The following is a 17,008-nucleotide window of genomic DNA, read 5'->3' on the forward strand; positions in this document are numbered from 1 at the left end:
TCGTAGATATTTCACGGATTCAACAGTTTCTAATTGACTACCTCGAATGATATAGCTATGTTGTGGGGAGTTATTCTTTTTCCATAAATTCAATACTACGCATTTTTTTCAATTTTAATTCTAACTGCCATGCATCGCATCACGCTTGGATAGCAGCAAAGTCGTTCGTTGGTTTATCCCTATCTTTCCTGGAACGGATATCCCTGTAAACTACAGCGTCGTCTGCAAATAATCGTAGCTTACTGCGTACCATTTCACCAGTGTCCCGTATATAAGGAAGGAATAGGAGTGGGCCAATGACAATGCCCTGAGGGACGCCAAAAGTGACTCTAACTTCGTTGGAGACTGCACCATCTAATATTACTCTTTGCACGCGGTCGCTCAAAATTTTTCTTATCCAAGAAATGACATCTTCATCTAGGCCGTAAGATTTCAGTTTTATTATTAAGGGAAAGAGGGGCAAGAGTACGCATCTAACAAACAATTATAAAAATAATGCATAAAGGTTCAAGCTTGTTAATGAGAACTTGTTATTAGCTACAATTTTTATTTTTTCACAATTTGTTCCCTGTTTCATGTACTACAATTTTTATCTTCCATTGCAGCAGAATAAATTAATAACTGGAGTTATTCAGCAAAATGTAAGAGAAAAAACAAAAAGGAAACTTGCCCCTCACGTGGGGTAAGAGTCCTAATCAGAGTTTTCACATGTGAACCTTCTCTTTCCATAAAATGAGGTGCAAGGTTCTTTCCTCCATGTTTTACATTCATTACACATTATCCAATTAACACTTGGCGGATCTGAGTACAATTTTCCACAGCCAACATAGTCATAATCAGTTTTTCATTTTAGTTGAATGCTCTGTTTGCCGTTCAGAAACCGCCGCTTAGTACTACAACCCTTTCTTTACTTTCTTTTTAGATATCTTCACGTTTAGTTTCTGGGTGTTGGGGAACTCGTAAGAATTTCAGACCACTTTGAATTCTTTACGCCGATTTTACGCTTGCAATGCTTTTGGATATGGTCAAATGCTCTCAACAGAGACATGTGCCTCCCGATGTCTGCTAGGCAAAGTATTGTTGCAATTTGTAAGCAGTAAATAGTAAGCAGAGTAAAGTATTCAAATTGGAAGGTTGTATGGACAGGAATTTGGAGAGGGAGTATAAGGAAGGAATATTTGAGGGTAAAAAAGCTTTTCCGCCTTCCATGACAAAACCAGATCATCAGCAGCGAGTTTTGGGTCTCCCTTAAAATGTTTCAACCACTCATTATAAATGTATAATCTAATGAGTAGCGTATCTGTCGTTTGCAAAAGAGTTCCTGGATGTGATCCAACTGCAAGCTTATTTTCGAACGCTTTCTTGGCAAAAAAAGGACTGGGGCAATTTACAATCATGCCTGTTCAAGGGTAGGTCGGACAACAAGAGGCAGTATGATGCATATCTACGAATAAAACGCATCTAAAATTCTTGGAAATAGGTAATATTTTTCGAATTCCCAACCATTGCATGCTATATGTTCTTCACATAGCGTCTTAAGACGTGTACGCAGACAGGGGCGGATCCAGGATTTCTTTCTGGGGGGGGGCACAAGCAAGGCCGTTTCCAGGATTTTCTCCTGGGGGGGGGGGGGCACAAGGATAACTCGCAATACAAAACGAACGCAACGCCCCCCCCCCCCTGGGTCCGCCTATGTACGCAGAGACAATCTCCAAAAATGTTTATCCTAATGTTTCCCAATATGTTTTTTTTACATTTTCCGCATTTTCTTTCAATACAATTATTAAAAAAGTAAATATGATATTTATGGCAGAAACTCTGAAGTCATAGAAAAAGCAATCCTATAAAGTAGGGCAAGAGTCAGCGCCCGTGGGGCAAGTGTCCGCATGCGGACTCTTGCCCCACGGGCGCTGACTTGCCCCAGGACTCTTGCCCCAACAGCACTTGCTACACCGAATACGCCATTACACAACCACATAGTGGGCTGCGAACCTTCTGACTGCATGATTTTTTTAGGCAAAGAATACAGGTAAAGGAATGCTAGAGAAACGCAAAAATTAAATAAATACCCAAAGCACATATAAAAATTACGCGGCCCTACAAATTAGATAAACGTTGCGTAAAACTGAAAAATAAGAAAAACACACGTTCTGTCATTCGTTGTCTTCCACTGAATGCACCCCTTTGTTACATTTGGTCACGTTAATGAAACTGATTGACTAAAAGTGGCATCATCCAGGTATTTAGAGATATATTTCGGAAAAGGAATCTTGCCCCATGCGGACTCTTGCCCCTCACTCCCCTAACTTTCCGTGGGGTACTTTATCAAATGCTTTTTTCAAATGAAGAAAAATCGCGTCTACTGGAATGTTGGCCTCTCCAGAGAGTAAAATATCGTGGGCGAAAAGCGCTAAGAGGGTTTCGCATGAAGTAATTTTCCTGAATCCATGTTGAGTTCTCATTAACAAGTTTTACAAATAGAATTATAGGAACCTAATAGAGACATCAATAACTCCTCAAAGTAAACTACAGAAGCACCTGGATGATGCATAGTTGCGCAATCCCAAGTGGCAATGTTTACAATGACTATTATCAGCCTTGCGTGACGGCAGTGGGCAGTGTAAAATCCCTAATTTTATCTCCGGAAGAGCCGGGAAAGGATACTTCTTGGTGGTCATTAAAGTTGAATCCATTGACCAGCTAGATGGTTCTCTCGTGAGGTAAGAATTAATGCCTAAGCACTATTTCTGTCGACAGAAACGCCGACGCTCACCCTGAAATTCAGCATCTTCGCTTTAATATTCAAAGTTCTTTCATTCGATTGCCAGCGTTCTAAATTGACATACGTTGTAATAAAAACCATAAACACCAGCATATTTGTACTTAATTTTCTCGGGAGTCTAACCTCGTTCAAAGCGAATGTTACAGAGGAGACCTATGATATTTTCATCTTTATGTTTGCGCATCATGCTAATCAAGCGCGAAGCCATCGTTTTCTTAACCCCATATTGTCGCTTATAGCCTCTCATTGGTATATTCAGGCCATGTCATGATTGTGCGAAAGAAGGCATAAAAGAAAACTTATGCAATTCAATGAATCCCTCAGCTTTACCTGAAGGCTTAGCGCTAATTAAATCAGCAGGAACTTTTTCTTAGACTTATGACGGCAATTTCAACATCAGCGACAACAACCAATATCTTGCCAACATCACCTCCGTCGAGTTGGGGTAACTCTGGATTCTCCCAGAATGAAGTCAATTAGTCTAATGACGCAAATATTGATTTCCCCTGACTTGATACATTTATTATTTCTGTTCAAAATTATTGAAAAGGCTGTCGCTGGGGGCAAAAATATTCCCAGAATAAGTATTTCGTACCAAAACACTATATTTCCGGATGAAAAGGTATCCATGATCGGAAAAAACTTCACTGACGCGTCACTTAGGGATCGACTCCCATGTCAAGAGAGCTTCGGTGTGCCGATCAAGGATTCGGCTAATACTGTGGAGTACGCCCAAATTTCCTGAAATTTCGAGAAATACAATACAGGGAACAAAAAGCAGATACATAGTATAAGTAGCGTCGAAATATTTTGTCTATTCCCAAACTAGGTGTACCAGATTTAGACTTAAAAATGTCTGTGTTTACGCGCCCATGCATGATATGCTAGTATGTCAGCTCCTGATTGATTGGTGGCAAAGCTATAGACATTTTTACTACACGCAATACTGTACAGCAAAACGCAATGCCTTAAATTACCGATGAGAAATCGGGACTACCGTAACGATTAACTAAAGACGACAAAAACCCTCGAGGAAAGAAATAGGAGGGTTGAAATGAAAACAGAGTAATAATCCATTAAAATACATTCTCTTTGATGCCGTTCCCAATACACTACCATATAATTTACTATGCTCAGTGACTTAAGGGAATTTGTTTGACATGAAAGCTAGTCCTACATTGTGGGTAGCATTTGAACTGACTACTACAGCACTGAGGACAAATCTAACCACTACAGTGGAAAATCGAGAAGAAGAACTTTCAATAAAAAACGCGAATTCTCCCCGATGCAATTAAGTCAATGAGTTCAAAAAGCGTGGTCCTCATACGCATCCTTGCACAGCAAATTGGCTCAGCGAGGCATGAGCGCGGCCCTTACTTCAAACCAAGTCGAAGTCCGAAATCGAGAAATCGGAAGGCAATGCCGCGCAAACCCAACCGAACGGCCAGATTGGCTCAAAACAGCGTCATCCTCCGCAAATTAGAACTTCGTGTGAAGGAATCCGCGAAGTGAGCATCGAGGTGCGGGCCTTTTCGCGCGCAAAGCTTTCCCGCCGAAACAATGGACTGAGCTCCGGTCGACCTTCTTTTGTTTCTACCGTGAAAGACCGCCACGCCTCCCCGGGCGCCACTTTCTCCCCGGCCCCCCAAGTGGTCCACCACCTCCTGCACCACCTCCTCCACTCCCCGCCACGCCCTCCGCACCACCGACAGAATCGATTTGATTTGATTCGCTTCGAGAGGGGAATCGCTTTGGGGAGAGCGGTGCTGAAATCCGAGTGATGCGCTATCGACGAGCTTTTCAAGTGGATGAATGGGCGTGAAAATGTTTCCGAATTTATTTCCGCTCCCTTTACCCTGCTCCAGAGGAAGGGGCAATGGCGGGAGCGAGAAATACATGTGATCAAGCTGTTAAAGCAAGGCAGTTCCTCTTCAATTATCCGTCACACCCCGCTGCGGATCCTCCGGCAGAACTGAAGGCGTCTCATCTACATCCACGCACAATTACAATGGATTCAGAAAAGACAGCGGAGGCCGTGGCTGCCACCGCTGACGAGGGAGGAACGGAATTTGTTATTCTAAGGGGAATAGCAATTTTATTGAGTACTACACTGATGTCCCACCATGTGCCTGTTCCTGCTCCAGTAACTTAGGATAATAATGAATACTTACACCCCATGCATAGCAGATAATTTCTTTTCTTCCCTCTTTCCATTCAAAAGATAAAAGGACGATATATCACAATGCCGTTATGAAAACCTCCCATGGGAGTTATAAATTAATTTACAAGAATCTTAACTTTTGGCACTCAAAATACTGATGACCGCAGAAATAAATGACCGCAAGGGTATTAAATAATCCATATGTGTAAAGTTTATACGATTAAACCAGAAACTCTCTTTAGACAGAAAGGATTTTAGAAAAGGGATGCGGCCGAAATGAAAGACTAGACTATCCCATCAGCATTCTCTTGAGTCATTCATTTGGCGAAAACTAGACACCAGAGCTTTTTTAAGGAAAGATAACCAGGAAAGTGTATTGTTATAGTTTGACTCAATCACATTCACGACGAAGAACGAATACCTACCGATTAAATCTCCCTAAATTTGCTATGATATAATGTTGCCTACGTTTCCCAGCCATCTTCGAGACTATACTTAGCATATGGGAATATCAATAGGATTAAAGCAATCACATTTATCTGAAACACATAGATTCAGAATAAAATATGAAAGTATCGATTCGCAAAATGATGACCGAGAAAACCACCCGTATAAAAAGGTTTGCACATCCACACTCGTAAACACATAGCACACAGCGGTGCAAGAAATGATCACTGTAATCCATTTTGTGCCCATCCGTTTCATTCGAAATGTAATTCAAATGTTGACCAGTGGCAGAGTGACTTGGTTGATGTAATTTCCAGAGAACTGATCTCCGTTATCTAAGGATAGGATTCGTAACTTCCTTTAAGGAGAGACTGTTCCAGGAAATTCTAATCTCCACTGGGTTACCATGGGTAAATTCCTTGAATCCTTAATCAAACTGTTTCCTAGACAAGTATTAAATTGGGAAACACGTTTCCAGTCACTTGGGGTTGCTTGTTGCCTACTAAATATTATATTTATAAACTAGCCTCAACCCAATTTATTTTGCCCGTCAATTTATCATTCGTCATATAAGAAATGAATGCAAGCATTAAAACATTTAAAAAAATTCATACTCTCAGTGCATATACAGAGCATATTTTTTTTTAATTTTACAATATATATCCAAAAAAACCCTGAGGCACGGCACACTCTCATTCATTAAGGAATTATTCATTAAGGCTCTTCTGGAATGTCTCTTTAGCTAAAAACGTTAAAGTATAATCCCACCACTGCATATAGGATTTTCTATAAATTAATGACAAAAATGCATCCATGAGCATTTCGCAATATTACAAGCCAAATACCTCAAGTGAGCCTCACCCGTTTGGCAAGTTACATTCTCCAAGCCTACTGGCGCTGATATTTGCTACAGCCCACGCTCATGCACAACAGTACACGAAAACCCCAAAAATATAAATGAAGAGACAATCGCCATCACGTGTTGGGCGAATTTCTAATTTTCCATAGAGTGGGCTACAAGATTGAGGAAGATTATTCTGAGGCGCAGCGAACCGTATTATGTTTTCTTCAGGAAAGAAAGTGAAATGAAGGCATGAATCCTTCTATGGGAGTAATTCGAAACCATCATTTATCTTAGATGAGAAAATAATCACGTCAAAGTAAAGCTTCACTCCACCTTGTTCCCATTCCTATGTAAATTTCTCCTATCTCTAATATTGCCTACCCGTGGGTACCGAAGAGTATATAGCGGATTTGGCCGTATTTACTATCAAGAACAGCAATGATACCTATTAAAGGATACAATAATGCGATCAAAATAGATAAATAAGACGCTAACAAATATATAGGCGTTACTAGGAGGAAATTTATCTTTTCAATAACAAATAAAATCTCTGAAAAACTACGCAATACTTTAAAACTCCGAATCTTATTGTAAGTGTTAAACGATCATTTCAAAGGTCCTGTTCGCGTTGACAGTGCTTTACGAATACGAAAAACAGTATTCCACTCGTCAAAGCTTTGCTGATTGAAAGCTTTTGCTTCCCCAGTGAAAATAGATGCTTCGATTCTGAGCCTCCGTATCAAGAGAAAGGCACAACACACCTTCAGAGAGTAATATCAAAGAGCAGTATTACGTACGTATTCCTGAGAGTACTTCAAATCCTTTTATTGCGCCCGAGAGTCAAGCACGATAACGGTGAAAGTGAGAAGGGAGATAGTGGGCTTGGAGCACCTCGACAAGCAGTCAAAAGATCGGATCAAAGTTTTGACCTCCAGACCACTCTAAATGGCAGGAGGGCATGGGGTACGTATTTTTAGTCCACGACTCTACGAGAGCGCTAAAGAACCGGTAAGAGGGAAATTTTTCGGTCTCGTATTTTGCACGTCGGAGAGCGTACGAAACACATCCGAACAATAAAGAGTGAGAGGCAATTAATCTGCTCCCAGAGTCTCGGCGAATCACTTGCAGCGGACAAGGCGGCAATCCACGAGCGGATGAGATATAGAGACGAGTGGCGTATAATTTCCTCGCATATACCATCAGTCCGTCAGGCGGCGCACTTGGGAGGGAAACCGTTACGTGCTAACGGCCCTCGCGTGGCAGACAGTCATCCATCGGCGGTAGCGCAATCGCCAGCTCTAATCGCGGGAACTCTCACGGGTATTAATAATGCACTGATGAACTCAAATAATATCCAATTAAAACAGTGCTTCCTTCTCGCCGCTCTGCCTAATAAACAGTCGTGAGTGCTAAAACCATAACATTTTCAAAATTCGCGTGAGCTTTATCGATTCGAAATTTTATCGATTTTTTGCTCGCAACTCTTATCCTGATAATTATGTGCACGAATATGCTCTGATTACGACGCGACGATTACACCCGCTAGGTAATTTTTTTCCACAAGCGCAATGACTTTTATGAGAGAGCGATGTCCCTCGTGAAATGGGTGGTAATACGCATGCTTAAATTTTTGTCATAAATTATCCCCTGAAAAAATAACCACATTCTTCCTCCGTATGAAATAGTAGCTCTTATCGGTAGTTCATGCTGACTTGACCGTAAGTCTTCTCGCACGATGGATAAAAGGGCGTTCTTTGAAAAGTTTTCCCCATCAAGCAAGTGGAGCAACCATATGTTATTAATAGTGTTCACTAACTTATTAAGACGCAAAGACTGAAAGTCTCGGCTAGCTACTGTCGCCCTACCATTTACAGCGAGCCAATGAAATTGGTAAAACTTAAGCGCCTAAGGCAGCTTTTAAAAAGTATGGGCACTTTTTCAATTGTTTTTTTTTATATTCAGTTACGGACAAATGTACTTTATGTTAAAAGTCAGAACGGGATTTACTGCTACCTTTACGGCCGCGCGCGGAAAGTAGTTTATCCACAAATACGGTAACTTCTTAGCATTCAGACTGAAAAACCAGTTACGACACCGGCTACTTCTACCACATTCCGCAAGAGAGGAGATAATCCCCTAAATACGATTTTAAAGTAATCCTGTAATCCATTCTTTGTGTAAATGCATGTACAAAATCTATGCGGCCAGCATGTAAATGTCTTAAGTGGAGCTTGCGGAAGTCTTCTATATGTTTTTTTCCAATTTATAAATGTTGTGTAACTGTTCGATGCCATAAAAAGAACGCGAATGATTTTACATTGTGATCCATAGAACAACTTTAGCTCAGAATTATTTTCCGAGAAGTAAACAGGAGTATTTTTTTTAGAGAGGATCGTGTGAAGGATTCCAATTGCCTTCAACAATACTCCAACCAATGCCACTGGTATCGTAATCACTCTATGCTTGAGTAGTAGAAGCTATAGCCGCCTTCTTAATTCAGACTTCATATCAGTGCAGCCTAGTAAAATATAGGCGTAGTAAAGGGTTTGTAATAGCGCCCAAAATTTTCTGTTGAATACCATCATGATTTTTCCCATACCATTTCATTTTTCCCAAAATGTGATAATCGTTACATACAAACCTGTGACGTGAAAGTAGATAGTCGAGCATCCTATCACAGCGAAACCGGTGCTCGTGTTCTCGATGTTGTGGCATTCCTTACCAATCGCAATCCCTATTACCCAGTAATGAGCAGGCAAATAATTTCCGTCCACATTTCCAAAAGGGAGAATACTCGAGTAACACTGAAGCATCAAATTAAAAACTTTAAGAAAAACTTCGACCCATTTTTGCTGAGCGAGAATCCTTTTGAAAGCTCCTGGGGCATAAAAGAGATTCAAAGCCACAAGAGCTTTGAACGAACGCACAAGTGACCAGGTATAACTTTTTATTCCTCCGTACACGAATGATTTCTTGAATGGAAAAGCAGCCCACGATCTCCTTAAAAATCGAAAAGCACCACATAGCCACGGGACACAATGAAGTCTCTCGACGATTTTCCCTGCGTGCCTGTACGGATTTTAACCGCTAAAATGATGAAACTGATAACAAGTTCCCAGAAATAACTGCGCGTAGATTTCCACCAGCAGGAACCGATCGCGATGCTGGAAACATACTGCGGGAGTGAAAAAAACTTTTGCGCAATATATTTTTAGCACCATTATTCTCTGATTTTTCAACCTTTACTGAGCAACTCATACTTTTTTTATGAGAGCAGTTGCGTTCAAAACGTTCTTCATGAACACCTCAATAAGCCATAGTGAAAAAAATTATCGCTCAGCGCATATCTCCATTTCGTTCGGGTCTAATACCAAGGAAACATTTTTGGTGGAATTGCAACTACGGGATGAGGTTGAACGAAGAAATTCAACTGAAATTTCTACAGAACAGAAAGAGCCGTCGAAGACGCCGAGCAGCATGCAGGGAATGATCTACGAACTATGAGAGCGATGAAGTAAAATACCAATCGTATAGCGGAAAGATGAAAACCTGACCCACTTTATTGCTCTACATGGAGCACACTATCTAAGGTACGACATAAAAATTGGCTTCGTTAGGATCCAAAAGACGGCTTTCTCACGGAAAATTTCTCGTCGTTTTTGAATTCCGAGGAAAGACGCTTCACCCTTCGGTAAAACCGATGTGCTGAGATATTTTTAGCTCAAAGCTACGAGGGGGAACGACATGGAAGCTCGCTACAACACGCAAACAACTTCGTAGAGAAAATAAATAAACACTGCCTTTGTCATAAGTTTGAGTAAGATCATCCCCTTTATTATTCAACAACTTGTCCTCCAATACTCATACAATTGAAGATGAAATGCTAAGAATAATCTCATTACTTACTTCATAAAATTTTCATTATTCAAATTATAGAGATACGAAGCAAAAAATATTTAAAATTCAAATTTTCATCCTCATTTCTTACTTTGAAAGTCTTGTAAAGAAATGGAAGCCATTACTTTGCCCGATTTAACAAATGTACGATCTCTACGCACGGATTTTCTGGAGTCTACATTCAGCCCATTTATTTGTGGGCTTTTGTGGAATGGGTTATTTTCGCTACTCCGGGTAGGCAAATTAATTTCATATAATGGATTCACGGAAAGTCAATTACTAAATATTTTTGCGATTAAACTGAGGCTGGGTTTAAAATTAACATTTTCAGCATCTAATAAAAATTTTCCGTGGGGTAATTAATCGAAATTTGACTTTCCATTCAGGAATAATTAATTCAATAAATAATTTAATGCAATGGATAACAGCACATTAGACTAGAAATGTCCAAAACACGTTCAAGCCAACCTTTTAAATCCTCAAATAAATATATGAAAAAGAAAAATTCGCGAAACTTCAATACTTTTCCGCGTATCTGACGGCGATTTTTGAAAATTCCTATTTCTTTCACGGTAATATATTATTTCGGCGGGGCTAGATTACAACCAAATCAAATCAGCGCAAATAAATGTCACTTTACAGGCATTAACGCCGTGAGTGTAGTATTTTTTCGAATTAAATCGATAAAGATCCAAAGCCATTTAGCTTGAAGTTAAAATATTTCACGAAGCATATTATACTTGATACCGTAGATATGAGGTTCGAATGATTTCAGCCATTTTAGCTATAGCTGCCTTTGTAAGGGTAATAGGATAGGTAATTTAACTACTCCGAGATCTTCTTCAAATTTTCTTTAACCCGTCAGTTCCTATGCTCAGTGGTTTTAGTATATTCATATCAATTTGGTAGTTTTGATTTAAAAACATCTCCATTAGGTGGTTAAAGTTTTTTTTAAATATTTTTTTCTTTGGTTTTGAAACAGGAAGGGTGTAACCCTCAGGTGACGTTGGGCAATTAGCTTTCTATTTTTGAATGAAGTGAAATAAAACGGGATTTTCAAGATTTATATTGATTTTCATTATGCATATTTTAAAACAAAAACTTAAGCATTTTCAATTATTTTTAACTAGTTTTTTGTCTAATACTCATACAATGCATCGATAAAAAGTCATGAGACATTTATTGAACCTATAAAACAGGAAAAGTTATTGTTTCCTGAATTTATTTTATCCAATGGAACTCATACCAGCAATGAATATGAAGGCCAAAAATACATTTTGTGCACATAATCCTTGTCCTCTGGTGGCATTTGGCACAGTGAAATTGAGAACAATGCTGTCTGACATGTTCATCTACATCAACACAAAGCCGAACTTTAAGGGGAAATTTTGCGTTACAGCTCCTCGTGGAGTCCGTGGTGAAGGTGGTTAGTCCACAGTATACATGCAAAATACTTCTGCTGAAGGCACAGTACGAAACTTCTTCTGTCGTATTTTCTTTGAGCACTCTCCAAGCATTTTGGCAGGACACATCTAGCCCAAAGGCAAACAGGGGAAACCACCACTTTTCCCCCTCCAGCTGTCTCTCTAGGAGTGTAGATTTTCATCAGATCCATCCACTCCCCCCATATATTTCCCGTATTTTCAGTTTGTGCCGTATAATTGAATTGTAGATATTTTTCCCTAAATAAAACTAATTCTGTCCACGGGACTACCGCTATGACTGTTGGATGCAATGGTAAAGATACTATCATCATGCCCCTTCACGACAGAAAGATCACGCGTGACTTTCAGGGAAAACGAGCTTCTCTTTCTTTTCTTTCAGTGTAGGAAGTGGTTCTAGAGGACATTTCCCAATGAATAGATATGCGGATCACAGGACTGAGCGGAAAGCTGCTTCAAAGAATGCGCGCATTGCTGACATAGCACCTAGGAACGCGGTAATGGCTTATGATCTCCACACACTATTAGCATCAATGTTGCAGTTAGTCAGTCAGCGCGGATAGCAATTACTTATCTACCTCTGAAATATTAAATGTGTTTTTAGTTTTTACTATGGAAATGGATATGCATATAGATCTTACGGGCCAATTAGCCTGATGACGGTTTTAGCGGCCTTATCTGCGAAATATCAGCGAATGAAAGGTGCCCCTTGAATCTCATGGACTCCTTAGTGCTTCCGTTATCAGATTGCTAAAAGTATTATGCAAATAGTTTCAGCAAAAACTATGATACATAAATATCATTTCTGTAGCTCCAAGGCATAACCCAGAGAGGTACTTGGGACGCAATCATTTACAAAGGACGAGTAAGAAAGAGTTAATAAGACCAGGAGCCAATAGTTTGTGCTTAATATGAGAGCAATTATCTAGATGTGCATTTTTTGGGAATTTTACCTGGTGCATGTAGCGGGATTATTGTAGTAATTTCCACTTCAACAATGCTTGAACTCTATTTTTTTCATTTTACCTGCTCCATGGGAATTACAAGAGTTTAATGAATTACTATCATATGTGTAAGCCTTTAGTTCCCGTTTTCCAAGTTTTTATTCTTTCAACTAATATTTTTGGATATCCTCCATAAGTCTCCAGCAATCACATTTAGTCATTTTGCACACTACTTGAAAATTTTCTCGCCTTTTCGCTATCATTCACTCAGCGTAGTCAAATACTTAACTCATGAGTACAGTAGTCCCTAAATTTCTTTCATTGGCTCAATCCCTGTGTGTGACAAAGGAGCAATATCCTGCTTATTACATCGTTACAGAAGCTATAAATATCGAGGATAACTTCAACAGTTCAAAACATGGGAAACATGACGAAAAAATGTCATCACTCAAAAGTAGGGTGAGTTTCTTCTACTTGGCGGACTAAGGGGACCCCCAGTCAAACGTTAAAAATATTAGTGTAACTTTCGGCGCCTTAAATAGTAAATATATAATTTTTTCTTTGACATTGTCTTTAAAACATTTAAATAAGTCCCTGAGATGAATTTCCTGGACTAAATATTTTAAATAGCTAGTTTTATTCCGCTTAATATGGAAATTGGCGTAAAATGAACGTTCGTCATTTTGTAATGTAAGGGCACAACAAACAAATTAACAAATCTTTTAAACGAAGTAAAAATTTTTCACATCGTTTTGATAGACGGTAGGATTTTTATCCCATAAAAATATTTTAACAGCTCCACCAGTTACTTAATATGAAAGATTATCCAAGAAAAACAAGCACTGCCGTTCCTTTGAGTGTTTTGACAAGTTTGCCTGCTAGTATCCACACAACGGCGAATGCACGTTTATGGCATTTGATATCCCATTTATTGATTGCCAACAATTTTCATCATCTTGCGAATTTTCACATTCCTACGTCATTGTCTAATTTTGTTCACTTTTTTCGATTTCAGCCCATTGTGCGTCGCGAGATATTCGCGGCGAAAACGTCGAATGCCTTTGCCCTTATCCAACGATTTGATCGATGGATTTTTCTCATTAATAGGAAAATCCACTAAAATCGTTGGCAAATTAATGGCTGATGCCTGCTTTCGCTATTTATTGGGCCCTGGTCGCTTCCCTAGCCCTATCCCAGAGGCGTCGTCGGACTCCTATCGCGGCGGCGACTCTTTCCTTGTTCCTTCCCATCCAAACCCCTCCTCGGGAGCGCGGGCGTATAAGTCTCTGACTTGGTTCTCGGCCCCAGTGTGTTGTATCCTTCAGAGGACTCACCTAGGAGTCCTGATCTCATGCATTTGACCTTATCCAACGATTTGATCTTTGGATTTTACTCATTTATAGTAAAATCTTCCAAAATCGTTGGCATATTAAAGTATGGTTTCGCTAGTGGGCCCTGGTCGCTCTCATAGGGGCGAGGGTATTACCCTACCCCACCCTTCCAACCCCATCCCTACCCCGGAGGCGTCGACGGGCTCCTATCGCGGCGGCGCCTTTATCCTTTTTCCTTCCCACTCCACTCCCCTCCCCGGAAGCGCGGCCGTATCGGTTGTATTAATGGGTCCCGGCTTCGGCGCGTTTTATCCTTCAAATAATACCCCCCCTTGGGTTCTCTTTGGTGTTCAATTGCCCTTAAGCAGATATGTTGATGCCACATTTCAAGATTTTATCTCCTACCTTTGTAACGCGGAATGTCCTTTCCATTTTCCTCAGCATCCTCACCGTGTAGTCCGTCTTAACAGCCACTCGTTGGCCCAATGGTGAGGTGAGCTGCTCCTGTGAAAGACGAAAAATCATCATCAGAGGGGGGGTAAGGGGTTATTCCCAAGACCGCGTGCCGACCTCGCTGTGCGTAGAGCACTTACGGAGGAAGTGGACACAATGGCTGCGGACGATGAGCGCGGGGAGGGCTGGCTGAGTGGCTGGGAGTCTCTGCTGGAATGGGCGATAGTCAGCCGTTCACAAGGGCCAGCGACCAAAACAAACGGAGCCACGAGCAAGTACAACACCCATCAAGACACAATGAAATGTAAAAAAAAAACTTTATAATTCAACATAACTTAAATACTGTATGGCCAAGGTTTCGACGTAGGTCATCATCGCCAGATGATGAGTCACGTGAATCAATTTATATGGAACTATACAAAATTTTTACATTTCGTTTTGCCAAGTCGCTTCCGTGATGTCACACCCGAAACAGCTAATTATAACCATCAAGACATTTATGTCGCCAGGAATTAGTTAACATAAATGATTTTCAATGCGATTGCTATAAAATCTTTTTTATGGGATAAAAATGCTACCGTCTACCAAAACGATGTGTAAAATCTTTATTTTTACTTCGTTTAAAAGATTTGTTTCTGTGTTTTTTGTGCCCTTACATTATAAAATGACGGACGTTCATTTTACTCCATTTTCCACATTAAGCGGGATAAAACTAACGCTTTAAAATATTTAGTCCAGAAAATTCATCTTAGGGACTTATTTAAGTGTTTTAAAGACACAGTGGAAGAAAAATTCTATTCATCAGTCTATCTACATATCGAAAAAAAAATCCCAAAAGATGAGAGTATTTGTTGTGTGTTCTTTGGTAGTCGCAGAACGCAATTTTACCTTGCCCGCCACGTACCCCACTGGGTACAGCAACGTGCCGCCGTGGTTAATTCCCCGGCCAGCTTTGAGACTTGATCTTACTCGCTGCTCTAAATCTACTACTATGCCGGGAGAATACCAACAACTTTTCAAGGAATTCCGCGCCGAAAACTCCGAATCTACGTTCGTATACACTGACGGTTCGAAATCGGATACCGCCTGTGGGTGCGCTGTGGTATCCCCATATCATGGAGTCCTTAAGGCAAAATTGCATCCGTACTGTTCCATTTTTACGGCTGAGCTCACTGCCATTAGGATTGCTCTCCGATCCATTAAAAACAGTGTTGCGTCATTTATGATCTGTACAGATTCTTACAGTGCTCTCCAATCCATATCCCTTTATTCTCCTTGTCACCCCATTGTTCAGGACATACAAAGCACTCTGTTATCCCTGAGTAAAAAAGGGACCACTATAAGCTTCGCTTGGGTCCCTGGACATGCGGGCATACCAGGGAATGAGAAAGCAGACTCTGCAGCCAAAGATGCGCTCAGGTCTCCGGATACAGATTTTCAGTTAATGCCAGCGGAAGATTTAGGGAATGCCATGAGGGGTATGATTAGACAAAATTGGAAGACGCAATGGCTCGAAATCCAAAATAACAAACTTCGGGAAATAAAGCCCGTAATAACTGCGTGGCAGACCTCTATAAGAAATGTCCGCAGGGAGGAAGTGGTTTTAACACGCTTAAGAATTGGTCACTGCTTATTAACCCATTCATACCTCTTCACCGAAGAGAGAATACAGCCCCAATGCTTAAATTGCGATTGTCCACTAACAGTGCGACATATCCTGACGGACTGTGCAAGATATCGTACTGCACGGGTGAATCACAACCTCGGAGTCAACCTAGCTGAGGTACTAGGAGACACTCCCGAAAACATTTCCCGACTGATAGCATTCCTACACTCAACTCGACTTTTCAATAAAATATAAATGATACCTATTGTAAATTATTGACACGTTAATTTCAGAACGGGCCTAATCCCCTTTATCAATACCAGTCAGTGAGTGGTGCAAAATGGCCTTAGCCGCCGACGCACCCTATAAAATAAACACTACTACTACTTGGTAGTTGGTTGTCGGTATGTTTGTTTATTGGCAGGTTACCCAAATGATTTGTTGGCAAGTTTTGCCTTCGCATGAATGTGGTAGCATAATTTGTCAGCATAGGTAACGTTTTTTGGAGTGTGTAGTGTGCATGTGGGATCCTATTGCATGCCGTATGCTGGTGATTGATCACCCCCTGCCAAGCGCCATAGAGGTGGCTCGCAAGGTATTATGTAGATGTAGATGTAAGAAAATTTAATGCCGCTAAGTGGCACTGGTAAAAGCCATTACGATTGTAAATTACTTGCTATATTATGACACAGCAATTACTTAGATCGGCGGTCATGCGTCGTAGGGAAGATTTTCAAAAGTGAACCAAAACCTCCTCAATTTATATATCTTTCAAGTACTCAGTTGCGTTTTCGCTGCTTTACTCAGAAAGATGCAATCACTACTTGAAACATATCATTCATACCGAAAATTTGTGCCGGTGAGTTAGATATTAACTAATGATACCGAACATGAGAAAATGTCAATGCACGTGGTATTACATTTACAAAATAACCAAGGGTGGTCGAAATGCAAGAAAATACATTTTCGAAGGAACTATAGAGACATTAGTTACCAGTCTGGGACCAAATTTCAAGGAATTTCGGCATATGTAATAGTCATGGATCATTTCAGAGTGGAAGAGGATAGAGAGTAAGAGAGGTAATATTTAGAATCACACCC

The 17,008-nt window shown here is 40.4% G+C and overlaps 1 long non-coding RNA gene across 1 annotated transcript in view; it reads right to left on the reverse strand.

Annotated features, from left to right (window-relative positions):
* LOC124171672 overlaps window positions 1-14,346 on the reverse strand; it is a 34,454-nt gene extending 20,108 nt beyond the window's left edge. The window contains exon 1 of the long non-coding RNA XR_006867900.1: window positions 14,254-14,346. This is a non-coding gene — a long non-coding RNA (uncharacterized LOC124171672). The remainder of the gene's footprint in view (window positions 1-14,253) is intronic.
* Window positions 14,347-17,008: the final 2,662 nt, after the last annotated feature.

The sequence above is a fragment of the Ischnura elegans genome, chromosome X, assembly GCF_921293095.1.
Source record: "Ischnura elegans chromosome X, ioIscEleg1.1, whole genome shotgun sequence".
Classification (NCBI taxonomy): domain Eukaryota; kingdom Metazoa; phylum Arthropoda; class Insecta; order Odonata; family Coenagrionidae; genus Ischnura; species Ischnura elegans.